Source organism: Diadema setosum, chromosome 13 (assembly GCF_964275005.1).
Source record: "Diadema setosum chromosome 13, eeDiaSeto1, whole genome shotgun sequence".
In the NCBI taxonomy this organism is placed as follows: Eukaryota; Metazoa; Echinodermata; class Echinoidea; order Diadematoida; family Diadematidae; genus Diadema; species Diadema setosum.
Genome location: NC_092697.1, coordinates 20,019,453 through 20,037,049, shown reverse-complemented (window position 1 = coordinate 20,037,049; position 17,597 = coordinate 20,019,453). Strand labels below are relative to the sequence as shown.

General features: G+C 39.6%; 1 protein-coding gene across 1 annotated transcript in view; it reads left to right on the top strand.

Moving 5' to 3' along the window:
- Positions 1–12,051, top strand: part of LOC140236943 (SET domain-containing protein 9-like) — a 58,875-nt gene extending 46,824 nt beyond the window's left edge. Inside the window, exon 7 of the mRNA XM_072316886.1 lies at positions 11,745–12,051. The gene's annotated coding sequence lies outside the window, so the exon portion shown is untranslated. The remainder of the gene's footprint in view (positions 1–11,744) is intronic.
- Positions 12,052–17,597: the final 5,546 nt, after the last annotated feature.

Here is a 17,597-nt window from a genome sequence, read left to right as displayed (position 1 = left end):
GGGCTAAATATGAACAAAATCTGCCTGGAGTGCCCATTGGCTTTCCTGAGATCATGGTAATAGTATGGACAGACAGATGGATGAACAGACAACCCTAATACATAATGCCTCAAGCCCTCCTTCAATTCAATTCAATTCAATTCAGTTTTATTCAAAAACCAAACATAAATAAGATAACACAAATCGCTGATACAAAAATTTACATGGTTTTTTAGGACCCCGAAAGAAGCAAGGCTTGTGAGTGGGGCCCTATGCAAGGTACAAATAAGTTGGGCCTCAGCAGCACAAAGGCCAACCGCCAATGATGTAAAGTGACATTCCAAATCATAATAATCAGTTGAGTGAACAGTCAGATCAGTCACTGAAACCACCGACAGCAGACCAAGGTACCACGTAAGTTCGCACACTAACACTACGACATGGCAAGTATACGATGTATATCAGAACAATCATAATGTATATTATACAATGGCAACAAATAAACCTACATAAAAAAGGAGACCATAAACACACTAACACACACACACATACCCACACCCTCACACCCCCATACACAACCACACCACACAGAGCACTCAAAACTAAAGTAGGCTGGCCAATCTACATAATATCAAATAAATGTTTAACATGTAGTGTAACAAATTCATTTCAAATTGTCTAATAGATATTTTTTACACTGAACTTTGAACCTAGAAAATGCTGTACTGTTCCTAATGTCAACAGGTAGTTGGTTCCACTCTTTAATACAAGTGGTCCAGAAAGAATTCAAGGAAACAGTCACTAGTCTGTACATGAGGACGATGGAAGAGGTTTCTTTGACGTGTGTTGTAATTATGAATCTGTGAGTTAAGGGCAAATAATCCTTTCAACTGGCAGAATTGTGGACAAGACTGAAGTTTAAACACAAAAACCAAACAATGAAACGATACTAATTCATCAATTGGTAGTAACTTTAACTGAAGGAATAATGGCTTACTCGGCTGTCGGATGTTGGAATTGGTGACAAGCCTTACATGTATTACTTTCTTTTGTAATACTTTCAATTTATCAATGTGGGTCTTAAACGTATTGCCCCATGCAACATTATAAGTTACATTAAGTTACATTATAATAAGTCAGGTAAGGAAGAACAATGCTATTGTATAAAGTTCTTAAAATCCTCTCTGGCAATATATATCTTAATCTACATATAACGCCAACACTTCGAGAAACCTTGGCGCAAACAGATTCTAGATGGGGTTTCCAAGTCAGATGCTCATCGACAATAACTCCAAGGAATTGAACATGTTCGCTAAGGACAACATTGTGTCCCCTGATGTTTAAAGTATCAATATCATTCGGAATAATTTTACCTCTAGATCAATACATTTAGTCTTTTGAACATTTAGCAATAGCTTATTACAACAAAACCAAGCAAATAATTTTTAAATTTCAGCATTTGCAACCGTCATCAGAGTAACAATGTTTTTATTAGAGAGTAGTAAACTAGTGTCGTCAACAAATAGTGAATATGAAAATATTTTTGATGAGTTAATGATATCGTTGATATATATTGAAAATAACAAAGGACCAAGCACTGACCCCTGTGGCCAACGGCGTAAATCCGTACTGAGGAGTGGGGGGGATGGTCACCATCACCACGATTACAAGCCCATAACCGGACTGGGGGGGGGGGGGGGGAAGAAGCTTGGTGCCCCCCCCCCCCCACACACACACACACACACACACTTTACAGGGACCGGATGTCCCACTCTTTTGCATGAAATATAAAGTGGGAGGAAAGTGGCAGCAAAAATATGAAGACTTTTTGTTCTTGTTGCTTTTTTTTTTTTTGCTTATCAGATGACTTTCGGCGGAAATCAGACCTTAAAAGTATGAAGACATTTTTTTGTTTTTTAAATATCTGTGAGAGGGAGCGGAGCGACCGAACGGGGGAGGGTGTGTGTGGGGGGGGGGGGGTATCCCTCTCCCACACGAGGAAGATTTTGCATTTTCAGACCTGAAATTCAGCGATCTGGTGCACACTTTTGGTGAAAATTTTCTTTTCTTTTCTTAAAAGAAAAATAAGAAAATGAAATATTCACAATATATTATTGAAAGACTAAATCGTGGTATTTCAGCTCTTGCTCCGCCTGTGCGACATCACTGTGAAGGCCTACTAAATAATGGGGCCTATCACCGGCGTAGACAGGATTTGACCTATAGGAGGAGCGGTTATGTGAGGGAGCGAAGCAAACGGGGGGGGGGGGGGGGTATAAATCTTTTTGTATTGAAAATGTTGACATTTTACAGTCCAAAAAACTGCCGTTTGTAGCTATATTTTCGCTTTGGAAATTAAGGGGGGGCACACCGGGTGCAACTGTTGTCAATCACTGGCAGCAACATCAGGAGAATGGCATAGCGGTCAAATGCGAGCGAGCGGAGCGAGCGAGCTTGAAAGTTTTGACATTTTACAGTCCAAAGACTGCCGTTTGTGGCTGTATTTTTTCGCTTTGGAAATTAAGGGGGACACACCGGGCGAAAACTGCTTGCAATTACTGGCAGCAACATCAGGAGAATGGCATAATGATTAAATGCGAGCGAGCGAAGCGAGCGAGCTTCAAAATTTTCACATTTTACAGTCCAAAAACTACCGTTCGTAGTTATAATCATTTTTCGCTTTGGAAATTAAGGGGGACCGCACCGGGCGCAACTGCTGTCAGTCACTGGCAGCAACATCAGGAGAATGGCATAGCGATTAAATGCGAGCGAGCGGAGCGAGCGAGCTTGAAAATTCTGACATTTTAGAGTCTAAAAACTGCCGTTTGTAGCTATACTTTTTCGCTTTGAAAATTAAGGGGAGCCGCACCGGGCGCAACTGCTGGCAATCACTGGCAGCAACATCAGGAGAATGGCATAGCGGTTAAATGCGAGCGAGCGGAGCGAGCGAGCTTGAAAATTTTGACATTTTACAGTCCAAAGACTGCCATTTGTGGCTGTATTATTTCACTTTGGAAATAAAGGGGAGAGCACCGGGCGAAAACTACTGGCAATTACTGGCAGCAACATCAGGAGAATGGCATAATGATTAAATGCGAGCAAGCGAAGCGAGTGAGCTTCAAAATTTTCACATTTTACAGTCCCAAAACTACCGTTCGTAGTTATATTTTTCGCTTTGGAAATTAAGGGGGACCGCACCGGGCGCAACTGCTGTCAATCACTGGCAACAACATCAGGAGAATGGCATAGCGATTAAATGCGAGCGAGCGGAGCGAGCGAGCTTGAAAATTCTGACATTTTAGAGTCTAAAAACTGCCGTTTGTAGCTATACTTTTTCGCTTTGAAAGTTAAGGGGAGCCGCACCGGGCGCAACTGCTGGCAATCACTGGCAGCAACATCAGGAGAATGGCATAGCGGTTAAATGCGAGCGAGCGGAGCGAGCGAGCTTGAAAATTTTGACATTTTACAGTCCAAAGACTGCCATTTGTGGCTGTATTATTTCACTTTGGAAATAAAGGGGAGCGCACCGGGCGAAAACTACTGGCAATTACTGGCAGCAACATCAGGAGAATGGCATAATGATTAAATGCGAGCAAGCGAAGCGAGCGAGCTTGAAAATTTTCACATTTTAGAGTCTAAAAACTGCCGTTTGTAGCTATACTTTTTCGCTTTGAAAATTAAGGGGAGCCGCACCGGGCGCAACTGCTGGCAATCACTGGCAGCAACATCAGGAGAATGGCATAGCGGTTAAATGCGAGCAAGCGGAGCGAGCGAACTTGAAAATTTTGACATTTTACAGTCCAAAGACTGCCATTTGTGGCTGTATTATTTCACTTTGGAAATAAAGGGGAGCGCACCGGGCGAAAACTGCTGGCAATTACTGGCAGCAACATCAGGAGAATGGCATAATGATTAAATGCGAGCGAGCTTCAAAATTTTCACATTTTACAGTCCCAAAACTGCCGTTCGTAGCTATATTTTTCGCTTTGGAAATTAAGGGGGGCGCACCGGGCGCAACTGCTGTCAATCACTGGCAGCAACATCAGGAGAATGGCATAATGATTGAATGCGAGCGAGCTTCAAAATTTTCACATTTTACAGTCCCAAAACTGCCGTTCGTAGCTATATTTTTCGCTTTGGAAATTGAGGGGGGCGCACCAGCCGAAAACTGCTGTCAGTCACTGGCAGCAACATCAGGAGAATGGCATTATGGTTGAATGCGAGCGAACGGAGGGAGCGAGCTTTAAAATTTTGATATTTTACACTCCAAAAACTGCCGTTTGTAGCTATATTTTTCGCTTTTGTTTGTCCCACTTTTATGGGAGAACCATCCCCCCCCCCCCCCGATCGACGCCTCTGCATATGAGGGTGCTTTTGTTAAGTGAAAGATCTGCTGCACACTCTTTGATGAATTAGGGATATATACGTCAATGTCAAAAGTGTGCAAAGTTTATCGAAAGGGATCCTGTATAGCGGAGCTTTTGCATGCTTATGATTGCAATACAACGATCTGGTGCATAGTTCTGGGGATATTTGGACAATTTTCCATTAAGAAAGTTCGAGATTTGTCCTCATCTCGGGAATTGCTTGGGGGATAAATGATTTGTCTGCCTAAACACTTCCAAAGGGGCGGGGCAAATGCCCCTTTGCCCCCCCCCCCGAGATAGATTTGTCACTGTCGTTTCTCAGGAATGAATCAGGAAATGGAGGGGGTTCAATTATGACGATATAGTTTTTGTTATTGTTTGTTTGTTTGTTTGTTTGTTTTCGTACATATTTTGCAGATGGTCCCCAGTTACTCGCGTCATAGCATGTTTACATGTAGACCTATACTATTTGACGTTGTCAACGTCTGAGCCATACCTTACAGTGACTGTATGTCGATGTTACTTTCTTCGCGAGCGAGCAAAGCGAGCGAGCGCTTGAGAAAATTATGTATACATTTTCCTACAAGATAGAATACTGTTCAGCTATGTTACCTGTCTGAAGGCCGGCGTACAAACGTCATGCAATAATGATGTCAAAATTGTTACAATCACATTTCTGCTTCCTCCATTTTTTTTGTCAAAATTCAGGGGGGGGGGGGATGATTGTACAGGCCATCCCCCCCTCCTCCATTTCAGGGGGGGATATATCCCCCCCCCATCCCCCCCGGGATTTACGCCCATGCCTGTGGCACACCATACTGAATGGAACCAGACTGCGATTTGACACCATCAATCACTACATGTTGTGAGCGGTTAAGCAAGTAGTTTTTAAACCGTAATAATGCTGTTCCTCGTACTCCATAGTGTTCAAGTTTACATTTCTGCGATCATTGAGAGACATGGATGATAGGAGGACTACTGTTCTGTTTGACTCCTCGAGTTATCTTCCACATTTGACACAGTTAATCATACAATTCTGTTAACTCTGAAATTGAAATACAGTAGAAATTAACTCGGTATAACGAGGTCGTTAGAACCATCGAAATTACCATATTATGGCAGGAATCTCGCTATATCAGGTTTAAAAAACAGTAAAATATAAAGAGCTGGGACCTGGAATGGTCTATCACATCAGGAATATTGTGATATCAGATCTCTTTATACTGAGAGCTTCCACTATAGTACAAGAAATCACGTTTAGGGGAAATTTTTGGTCCCACGTGCAAGTACAAAATCAGGCATAGCTTTGGAACCGCATGCCCCGGGCATCGCGAAGTTGGTTTCAAAAGATATTTGAAAAAAAAAAAAAAAGTCATGAAAGTCACAGCAAAAAATTTTTGTGTTGCGGATGTATTGCCTGAAACGTCGAGGGGGGCCTCCCAGCCCTCCCCCCGCCCTGGCCTGGTTAGGGACATCCAAATGAACAGTGAAATGAATGACAATAATACAAACAGACCAGAAAATATTTCAAGAGAAGGTAGACAGCAGACATATGTAAAGACAAATCAACAGCAACTATTGCAAAGAGGCATTTACACACCAAGTAACTCAAAGAACAACAACAACGAAGTACATGAAGGAAAATATCAAAGATGCATAGACTTGCCACACCTGACCTAAGTCTCGATCAAAAAATGAAGTAACAGTCGAGATAGTGCATGGCTAAAAAAGGGAATTCAACACCAAAACACAAAAACCTCAAAAGACTCCGACAGGGCATGATTTACATGGCGCCCTTGATGATTCAAAATGAAAACTTTACTCACCAAATTTGTTACCTTTCTATCCCTTGTTAGCTCACCTGAGCCAAAGGCTCAAGTGAGCTATTCCGATCGCCCTTCGTCCGGCGTCCATCGTGCGTCGTGCGTAAACTTTTTACATTTTCATCTTCTTCTTGAAAACCCCAAGACCGATTTTCATCAAACTTGGCAGGTAGCATCCCTAGGGGGTTAGGAACTCAATATCTTAAAATGGGCACCATGCCCCACCCAGGGGGTCCCCAGGGGGCCCAAACCCCCCAAAATTAAGGAATCTGTAAAAATCTTCTTCTCCAGAACCAGAAGTGATAGAGCTAAGTTAATACTATGAGTTTGTACATTGATGACTGTAGTTTCAAGTTTGTTCATGGCAGAATCAGGGGTGCCCCCTTGGGACCCAGGGGAGCCCCCTTGGGACCCAGGGGAGGGAGGTGGGGAAGGGTTCTTATGGGGCCTAAATTGTACATTTTCATCTTCTTCTTGAGAACCCCATGACCCATTTTCACCAAACTTGGCAGGTAGCATCCCTAGGGGGTTAGGAACTCAATTTCTTAAAATGGGCACCATGCCCCACCCAGGGGGCCCCCAGGGGGCCCAAACTCCCCAAAATTAAGGAATCTGTAAAAATCTTCTTCTCCAGAACCAGAAGTGATAGAGCTAAGTTAATACTATGAGTTTGTACATTGATGACTGTACTTTCAAGTTTGTTCATGGCAGAATCAGGGGTGCCCCCCTTGGGACCCAGGGGAGGGGGGTGAGGAAGGGTCCTAATGGGGCCTAAATTGAACATTTTTATCTTCTTCTTGAGAACCCCATGACCCATTTTCACCAAACTTGGCAGGTAGCATCCCTAGGGGGTTAGGATCTCAATTTCTTAAAATGGGCACCATACCCCACCCAGGGGGCCCCCAGGGGGCCCAAACCCCCAAAATGAAGGAATCTTTAAAAATCTTCTCTAGAATCAGAAGTTATAGAGGTAAGATAATAATATGAGTGAGTACATTAATGACTGTATTTTCAAGTTTGTTCATAGGAGATCAAGGGATGCCCCTCTTGGGGGCAGGGGTTGGTTGGGAAGGTCCAAATGGGGACCTGAATTGTGCATTTTCATCTTCTTCCTGAAAACCTCATGATGTATTTTCGTCAAACTTGACAGGTAGCATCCCTAGGGGGTCAGGATCTCAATTTATCAAAATGGGCACCATGCCCCACCCAGAGGGCCCCAGGGGGCCCTTATCCCCCCAAATTAAGGAATCTTAAAAAATTTAGGCCCTTATTGTACAGTTTCATCTTCTACTTGAGAATGCCTGGTCAAATTTTGGTAGAGCTGTGAATAATTTAGATTAGTGACTGCGTGAAAGGTGAACTTGCAATACTCAGGTGAGCGCTAGACCCGCTGGTCTCTTGTTTTATTGTACTTGTGGCATTCCTTCTCCCCCTCACACAACTGAAAAGTGATATGAAATACATACACAGACACAGGGAGATGAACTGGATGAGTTTGATCATTGTCGAATGGTATACATGTAGTTTGAAAGGAAGGTGAAGGAGGACGGGAAGATGAAGGGGAAGCCTGAGATTGAGGAGGAACTAGTATGTTAGGGTATGATGATTGGGAACAAATGGGAAACACTGAAGATGATGGATAAAGGGATGAAAGAGAGGGTGCAGGGGTAAGGGGTGCTAGCGGTATGGCAGTTGGGTAAACCTGTACAGGAAAAAAGTGTATTATAGCAATATTCTGAATGAAACTGATTTCGTCACCCTTATGTGAAGGATTTGAGTTCAAACAGGGTTATGTGTGTATAACACAAAGAGTAGACCCTTTAAATATTCCGAAAATGAAATAAGGCTCATAATTCCTAAAGTTTGTTGATCTAAAATGAGATATGGGTTGTTATTCCGAAGGTGTGATTGCCTGAAAATGAAATTGCTTTCATTTTCCGAGGGTTCATTAATCTGAAAATGAAACAAGGTCCGGTTTTCCAGTGATTCATTAATCCAAAAATGTAATAAGGTTTGTGAATCCCAGCTGAATTAAGCCTCGTCAATAACACAATGAAGGTTCTTTCATAGGAACATAATCATATCCATTTGTGGAGAAGTCGGGACTATCGAGAAGGGGGGGATCATCGTTCCTGTAGATTACTTATATGAGGGTGGGAAGGGGCTGATAATGATCAAGGATGTACACAGTAGTCTTTCAAAAGGTATCATCAGTACACGCATGCATGACTTTTTTTTTTTGGGGGGGGGGAGCCCTTAGGTGGCCTCTTGCAATAATTGTTTCTATTTATACGTCATGCATGGCTCATAATGATGTCATGGGAGCATACAGCGGAGAGGGAGAAATTGTTCATGTTTCCATTAACAATGCAATAATATTTGCAAATTGTACAATTGTACATTGTATTTCAGTTCGCCAGTGAGTGCATGGGGTGTTTATGTATTTTCCACATCTCTCTCTCTCTCTCTCTCTCTCTCTCTCTCTTTTCTGGTGTATATGCCTGTTTTCATTCAATTTTTACTGCGTAATATCATACCTTTTGTTATTGATATTCAATTCAATTCAAATTTCATTTCATTTTTCAAAAAGAACAAACATTTCATTTTTTTTTGTAAAAGAGAATAAGGTTGCATAATCAAAACTAAGTAAATTGAGAAAAATATAATTGTGGAACCTTGGAGTAACAATAACAAAATATTACAGTCTTCGGTTTCTAAAAGAAGTTCATTTCATTTTCGGAATTTGAACTTTATTTCGTTTTCGGATTAACGATCTTTCAAATACCTTCGACAAAGAAAATGAAAGAACACAGTATTAACTAGAAATGTCGCTATGGCGACTGGTATGCCTCCGCCATAATGCATGATTCTCCTAATAGGTCTACAGTACATGTGGACAATATGTGATTACATTTTCACAAAATTGGCAAAATAATAAAATGACATGTGTGTCACAAATGTGTTGAATGTTCACCCTCCTTGACCTATGTTTAATTGAATGAATAGGAGAGCATGTATTTGGGGATTGAAGAACTTTAACTTGACTTTGACCCTTTCATAAGTTTATGCATGAGTAATTTTCAAGGTATGGAAAAAAAGTGCAATTTCTGTATTGAACAGTAAATTGTTACTATTTTCATCTGGCCTTTGACCCTAAGATTCATAAGAGAATCATTGTCAGGCAGAACATACGTAAATATGTACTAAGCCTATTTCAAGATAACTTGAGCCACTTCCGAGACATGGAGAAAGAAGTAAGTTCAGCACTTTCACTTGATCTTTGACCTTTTGACCTTTGACCTTGGCAAAAAAAAAAAAATCCCAGAGAATCTCTATTGGGTTATACATGCATACACCAAGTTTTAAAAAGAATAACCCTGCTGGCATTGCATAAATATAAGGGAAATAGTAAAATTTTGAAGTATTACCCTTGACCTTTGACCCCATGAACCCCAAATTCCCTAGATAGCCACTGCCAATCAGTATATTGCATATATACTATGTTCCATGAAGATACCTTGAACAATTTCCAAGATACAGAGAAAAAAGTGAAATTCTAACATTTTTACTTTGCCTTTTGACCTTTGACCTCATAACCCCAAACTTTCACCAGATAATTTTAATTGGGTAATACATATATACACTAAGTTTCAAGACAATATCTTCAGGCATTGCATAGATATGGGGGAAATAGTGAAATTTTAAGCATTTGACCTTGACCTTTTGACCCTTGACCTTGAGCGTGTGCACCCAAAAGTTGATAGGCACAACTTCACCCCCTAATACACATACATGCCAAGTTTCATTAGGATACCTCAAAAGGTTTTTTAGTTATGCTGTCCACAAAATTCATTACGGACAGACGGAAGGATGGACAACCCGAAAACAATGCCTCCAGCACCACTTCGTTGCAGAGGCATAATAAAATCCTGTCAAGAAAGATGGGAAGAGTTTATTTCTGACAGAACTAAACAAATAAGTATCTATGTAATCAACAATAGCTTTCCTCTAAACGAGATGTTTCTGGTGAAAACGGTGCCAGATGCTTCAGTTGAGCCACACAGATCTTGACTGGCGCTTTGGACTCAGTCATAGATTTTGCATGTTGCGCCCCACTTTCCTAACATGTCGTTTTTGTGCATCATCCACATACTGGTTGGTGTTATTCAATTTAGCTTCACATTTTTCTGCATAGGCATGCATTCCGAATGGACAGATTGAAGAGATGTCCTCATCTACATAATTATTTGTGTGGAAAATGTTAATCAGCATCGACTTCCAATTACTAGTATACCTGTACCGCCATCATTAAGCCTTCTGTGAGACTGGCGTCTCGTAATTTCGTGATTGCAAAGAATGCACCATATTTCCCCTGGCCTTTGGCTTTTCAGGAATCCTTTAGTGTCGCAGATCCTCTCTTTCCCCTTTCACAGGAAATGTACCACGGACGGGTTTTCCTGTGACAGTGTATGATCACCCACGAAATGCCTGTTTAATGTAGATGGTGCTGGCAATAGAGATTGTTATCTTGATGGCAGATTTTATTAATGTTTAGCAAATGTCTTGATAAATTTAATATGAAAATATAAAGTATTTCAAAGTGAAAATAATGCCTCCGGCACCACTTCGTGGCGGAGGCATAAAAATTACCGATGGGAAACTCATAAATTACACTTTAAAAACCGACATTCACAGTGAATATCTCGTAGACTTTACAACAACAGTGAGAGGTTTGCATTCGGCAGTAACTTTAGGGTAGTTTCCACGTGAAGAACCCTGGTGAATGTTTTCAAATGCATGTAGTTGCACTGACTGCTATCATTCTCTTATTTAAGTAAGGTAAGATGTTATATACCTCAAAATGAATGGGAAAGAATGACAAAATACTATAATAATGTGAAAGACACAGGGGAATTCTATTTTCACTGAAAGACAATCTGTATTATACCTAGGAGAGTAGACTAGAATTCCTTTTGGCTCTGCAATGTGTTTTGATTGACATTGGTGCTCGGCCAATGAAACTTCGATATTGGAGACTGGCAACTGTATTGCCACGCCCGGTTCCACGTCTCTATTCTGAGGTTTCTTTCTAGACATATTTTTAGTCGACTAGACTTCCACACCGTCGCGCCCTCTATTGACTGGCAATCAAGGACTGCTTTAGGCTAAAAATATGTCGCCCGCTAGACTGTGTTAAAGGAGGTACGGTACCTGTAGTATACCATGTGACTGTATATTTTTAAGTATTAGAAATGTTTCATAAACACGAGACATGAACCTCAATTTTTGGACAACAAAAGCAGTATGTCTATGATTAAAACACGTAGACGTGTAGATTTTCTAAGTCCAATATAAACTAACTAGGAATTAGAATACCCTGGGTACATGAAAATCATGTGACCATGGTACATGAACACATGTGTAAAGGAAAACATTGTGTATGTCAAATGTGATTGTACAACTGTGTATATCTAAGCAGATGTATACAGCATAAAAATATGTGCTCAGTTGTAACGAAAGAGTAAACAGTAGAAGCACTAAGAGGGTGAACTCTCGCGATTTCACACACAAACAGGTGCAGTACACCATGGAGCCCAACATGGAGCCCAGTTGCGGTCAGTTTGGTAACAAACCATTGAGGACATTGAACTGGACCACGAGTGTATTACATGCCCCTATGGAGCAAACTCTTGCCTTCCTTTCATTTTTTCCATTTTAAAGAGGCAGAGTGGTATAACTCTGTATCAGACCTGAAAATGTCATCCAGAAGCATCTTTTCTCCCGAGACACTGAAAAAATACGAAGTAATGTCATTTACTTTTCATTCTGTAGTCACTCAGCGAAACGCCATTGATCTCTCTTTCTGTCCCGATCGTTAAATGTATGCCTAGATACAGTATTATAATGATAATGATGATAACAATGATGATGATAATAATAATAACAATGATGATGATTATACAATGTAATTATAACATTAAAACAAAACAAAACAGAAAGAGCTTTAACATACTACCCCAAGAAACAAATGGTGGAATTAAGATTTCCAAAAGAGGAGGGCAAAAGTGGGGGACTTGGAGAGAAAATGAATTCAGGAATTAAGATTCCTTTACTGCTTAAGACAGCAAAGGAGGGAGAGGGAGAGGGGGTACTGGGGGAAGGAAAGCTTGGAGAAGGAAAGCTTGGGGCTCTCTGAGCTCTGCCATGCACACCAAGAATGATAGGCCTACACTGATGAAACACGATGGTTTATAAAATAGAAATGCGCCCTACAGTAATTACTAGTTGTTAGCTTAACTCTGTGGGACTGCAGATTGGAAAATAAAGGGTACTTCTTCAATTGTATTTCATGCTTAGAGAGGAATAATACATCTGCATGACAAAATGAGGCCCTAAGTACATCTGTTCCTCTGTATGCCTCTCTAAAAGGGGAAAAATGAAAAGGAGACAGAAATCAGTCCACATACATGTACTTGGGCCCAGTGCCGTATACGGCACTTCTAGGGTCACGCAATATACGCCTCTATCGATCATCCAGTGGTTTTGTTACATGAATGGTGCCTGTTCTATTTCACCCATGAGCATACTAGGCAAAATCGTGAGTAAGCCCTCTTTATTCAAATATTCAAAATAAAGTGGAAACAGATTTTTGAGGTTTTTCTATACAGTTCAACAGCTCAAGAACTGTGTTTTATGATAAAAACTACCAACTTTGTATGCATAGGCGTACCTCTTGGATCAAAAGGAAATGGTTTATAAAATTTAAATTCTGTCTCTTTGCAAATACTACCTAATTAGCATATTTTGCATATCAATATCTGAATATACCATAGTTTCCAGTGGGCAATAAAAAAATGAAAAACTTACTTTGAACAAAAGTTTCAGACAGTAAGTGATGAAGTATAACCAAATAATCTTACTTGTTGGGTTTATGTGACAATCAGTTGTGCTCAAATTATCCAGATAATGCATAAATTATGCAAATTCACATACATAAAAGAAAACAAATTACAAGAATTTGAAACTGTTGTATAATTTATTTCCAGTGAGAAGCAATCTGTTCAAATGGCGTTTAAGTAATGATGATTTGTGTCTAAATTGCAATGTAAGAGAGGACATCATTCATGCCTTCATTGAATGCAAACTTAACAAATATTTTTTTTTTTTTTTTTTTTGTATACATAAAGGCCGGTTTGTTTCTATGTATACCATGCATCAGTAACAAATATCAATGTCTTACACTTGTTGAAAATACAGTGCAAGAGTCAGTATAGTTTAGTTTTGACAATAGCATTTTGGAGTATTTATAAGCTTATTTTGAAACGGAATGAAACCAGTATTGATAGGAGAAGCTGTTCTGTGAAGCATATGTTTATGAGAGAAATTAGAACGAGAATAGAAATACAATGTTATATGAAACAGAAGAACATTAAGGAAAAATGAACAATTATTACCAAATGAATGCACGATTATGTTTGTATCATTTTCATGTGACATCGTTATGATTATATTATTTTGATTGTGTATTTTGAATGGAATCCTGAATAAATCCTCTGATGAGACTTAGATTGTTTGACTCAGATTATAACATCACCTATATTGTTCACATGATAGTTTTTACATATTGCCTTATCACAATGTTATAATGTGCTTAAACTCACATGCCATAGCCATGCCATGCCATAGCAGCTCAGACTGAGGACACTTTTTTTTTCCAGAGACAGACTTTGTTTCTAACTGAAACTTCTAAGTTCTTAATGTGTGCAGATACTCTTGCATCCACAGTTTTGCACGTTTTGAACATGATGTAACAAGCTAGCCTCTAATTCGCTGGGTTGCCCTACAAAATATATTCACATTCACTCGTCAAAATCAGGGAAATTCAAGAGCTGTCATGGAGACACTTGTGTGTTGTATGGGCAAAAGCAAATCCCAAATCAGACAGATTTTTGTATTTTCTTTTGAAAGGATAAAAAAAAAAAAAAAAAATACAGGTTTCAGGGAGGCTTGTGCAGAATTAGAGAGACCTAGCAGCGCTGATTGTACATCTCAATAGAGAATTAAATGAACTCATCATTGTACAACAGGTGCAACAAATGCATTAATAAGCTTTAGCATCGATACATGTATATGTATCTTATATGGCATCGGCATTTTAACAATGTACAGACGAACCCCATCATGAAATAGTGGGGACCACAATAATTTTCTTTTATAAAAAACTAAATTTTGTTAAAACAGACACCCATACGTTGCCACATAAACACACAATGCGTCTAAAGTCATGACATGTTTAGTACCACTCACAGGATAGAAAGTCGTTCTATTTGGCATGTTTGCATGAAATACAAAGTACATGTATTTTTAACAGAAAATTTGTTAATACACATACATGTATGTAAATTAGTAAGCGAACAGTGAAACCACCCTACTGTTCAGTATGAATACAGGAATATGAATATATGAATACACTATTCAATTTGTGGGTCTACGAGTGCAAACATCATGAAGAGAGAGAGAGAGAGAGAGAGAGAGTGATATGGGCGGGGGGGTAACATCCAACATGTTTCAAGTGACGATCTTTCTAAGGATGCCTCCCATCCATGCAGGAGAGGAAGTATCAGCTGAAGAATCATTTGCTACGACGTTAGTACACTGTTTCTGCATAGTACCTGTTTTCTCTCCATTTCAGTGTGAGGAGGTACAATGCATGCCACGTTTGTGTACATATGTGTAAAATGATATGTACAAGATGTGTGCCTGGTTGTGAGTCATCTAAACATGTATTGGGCTGCACGTTTTTTCTTGGATATTACTTGTGGCTTATTGTAGCATAACATATGGATTATGATATTGACACCTCTCTCAATCACATCTTACTAGAGTAAAAACAAGCAAACCAAACCCAACAAATCCAGAGCAAGCAAATAAACAACAGTAGAACAAGCTGTCAGACTTTGTTCAAAGTTACATGTATTTTATTTGTATTTGCATTTGAACTGTACCTCACTGTTTCAGAACTTTGACTTTAACATTAAAGTCTAGGTCTGACCTGACATACACAGTACATCCACACACACAACTCAATACAAGCAATGAATTTTGGTGAATGAATGGATGTTTATCAAAATGCTCACCCGAGTATCACAAGTTCACTATCCATGCATTCTTGCAGATTATAATCTAAGAAGAACACAGCAAAATTAGGGAGCTTGGGGGACCTCCAGGAGGGCATGGTGTCCATTCTTCTAGTCTATAGCTATCACATTAGCAATAAAACCTGCTGAGTTTTTAGATAATTTGATCATGGCCTCCAATTTAGTCCCTGCCCCAGGGGGTGACCCCTGGATCTCATTAAAGGACAAGTTCACCTTCATTAACATAAGGATTGAGAGAATGTAGCAATATTAGTAGAACACATCATTGAAAGTGTGAGGAAAATCGGACAATCCGTTCAAATGTTATGAATTTTTGAAGTTTTTGTGCAGTCACCACTGGATGAGAAGACTACTGCAGTGTATGATGTCACATGCGTACAACAATATAAGGAAAATATAAAGAGAATTTCACAAAATTTCATCTTTTGAAAAAAGTATACATTCCCTTGACTCTTTACTGACATATATGTTATGTTATGGGTAATATTATTCCCATTGCCTTTAGAAAGAGGCAAGTCAAGTGCTCTTTTATTATGCGAAAAAAGGGAAAATATGTTGAATTTTCTTTACATTTTCTTTATACTGTTGTACTCATATGACATCACGAGCCTATAGTCTCCTCATCCAGCGTTTCCAACACAAAAGTTTAAAGAATTCATAACTTTTGCATTGATTGTCCAATTTTCCTCAAACTTTCACTGATGTGTTCTACTAATATTGCTGCATTCTCTCGATCCTTATGTTAATGAAGGTGAACTTGTCCTTTAACGTACATTGTAAGCACTCAGAACATTTCTGGTTTAATAATAGAAGATGACTAGAAAGATTCTCTTATTTGGAAGTGCTGGGCCCCCTGGGGTCCCAAAGTAGGGATGGTGCCCATTTGTACAATGTGTATTCTACATTTCCCCAAGGGGTTGACCCCTGAATCTCACTAAATGTACATTGTAAACACTTGGAACATTTCTGGCTTTATTGACTAGATTTTCTAATTTGGAAATTCTGGGACCCCTGGGGGCCCGAAGTGGGGATGGTGCCCATTTGTACAATACGCATTCTATCATCCCTGTGAAAATTCCTCCTAAATCCATTGAAACTTAGACCATACATTTTCAAGGAGATGAAAATGTAACCTGTTTAATGAAAGGACACCCCTGAACAAAATTCAAACTACAGTCATCAATGTACTAACTCATAGGACTAACTACACCTTGTACGCTCCATCCCTTCTGGTTCAAGAGAAGATTTTTAAAGATTGTTTGATTTGGGGGCTTTTGGGGGCCCCCTAAGGGCCCTGTGGGGCATAGTGCTCATTTGAAGAAAATTAAGATCCTTTCACCCAATGGATGCTACCTGCCAATTTGGTGAAAAATCCCAAGAAAAATCACCTGGAACTGATGATCTCTTTTTAACTGGATTCTCCTGTACAAGGCTGTTTGGCAATAACCTGACTTGGGTGATCTACAACAACACTTTGTATTATATGTGTATCATACACAACTGGATTTTGACTTTTTTTTCTTTTTTTTTTGATGTAATGCTTTCTTTTTTAAACCCAACTATACAGCGGGCAAAATCTTGCGCTGTTTCAAAACCAGAAACTACTGAGGAATAAACCATTTTCTGTGTATTTGTCTGAATCATCGTTGCGTGCAGGCAGTGACTGCCAATGCCAAACAGAACGCATACAAGAAGCATCACAAGTTCATGAAGTCTAGCTCTTTCCAAGAGGCCACGACAGAACAGCATCGGAACATCTAAATGCTACTGCCTTCGCCAAGGAATACGTTATCACAAACTCTACAACTTATAGTGGGTTTTTTTTTACCTCAATAAACAAGGAAAACAAAAACAAAAAAACAAAATGTATAATGTATAATGAATAATGTATCCAAAAGTGTAAGAGAGTACCTCGCTGAAGGGTGAATGTTTGCGAACATAGTGAATTCCTGGTTTCGTTGGAAATTTTGAACATGTTAAAAATTTTTCTTGCAACAACAAAATAACAAACAAACAAACAAGAGACCAGGGGTCTTGCGCTCACCTGAGTAGCCTAAGTTCACATTCCACGCATTCTTGCAGACTACTGGAACATTGCAAACTTGGGGGGGGGGGGGGAAGCAGCTTTGAGGGGTTATGGTGGCTGGTGTCTATATGTATATTCCATTTTATTTATGCAGCTAAAAAAAAATGAATTAAAAAAAAAAAACCTTGATCTAGTGTAAATAACCTTGAAAGTGCTTTCAATAATGTATTTTCTCAGAGTATTT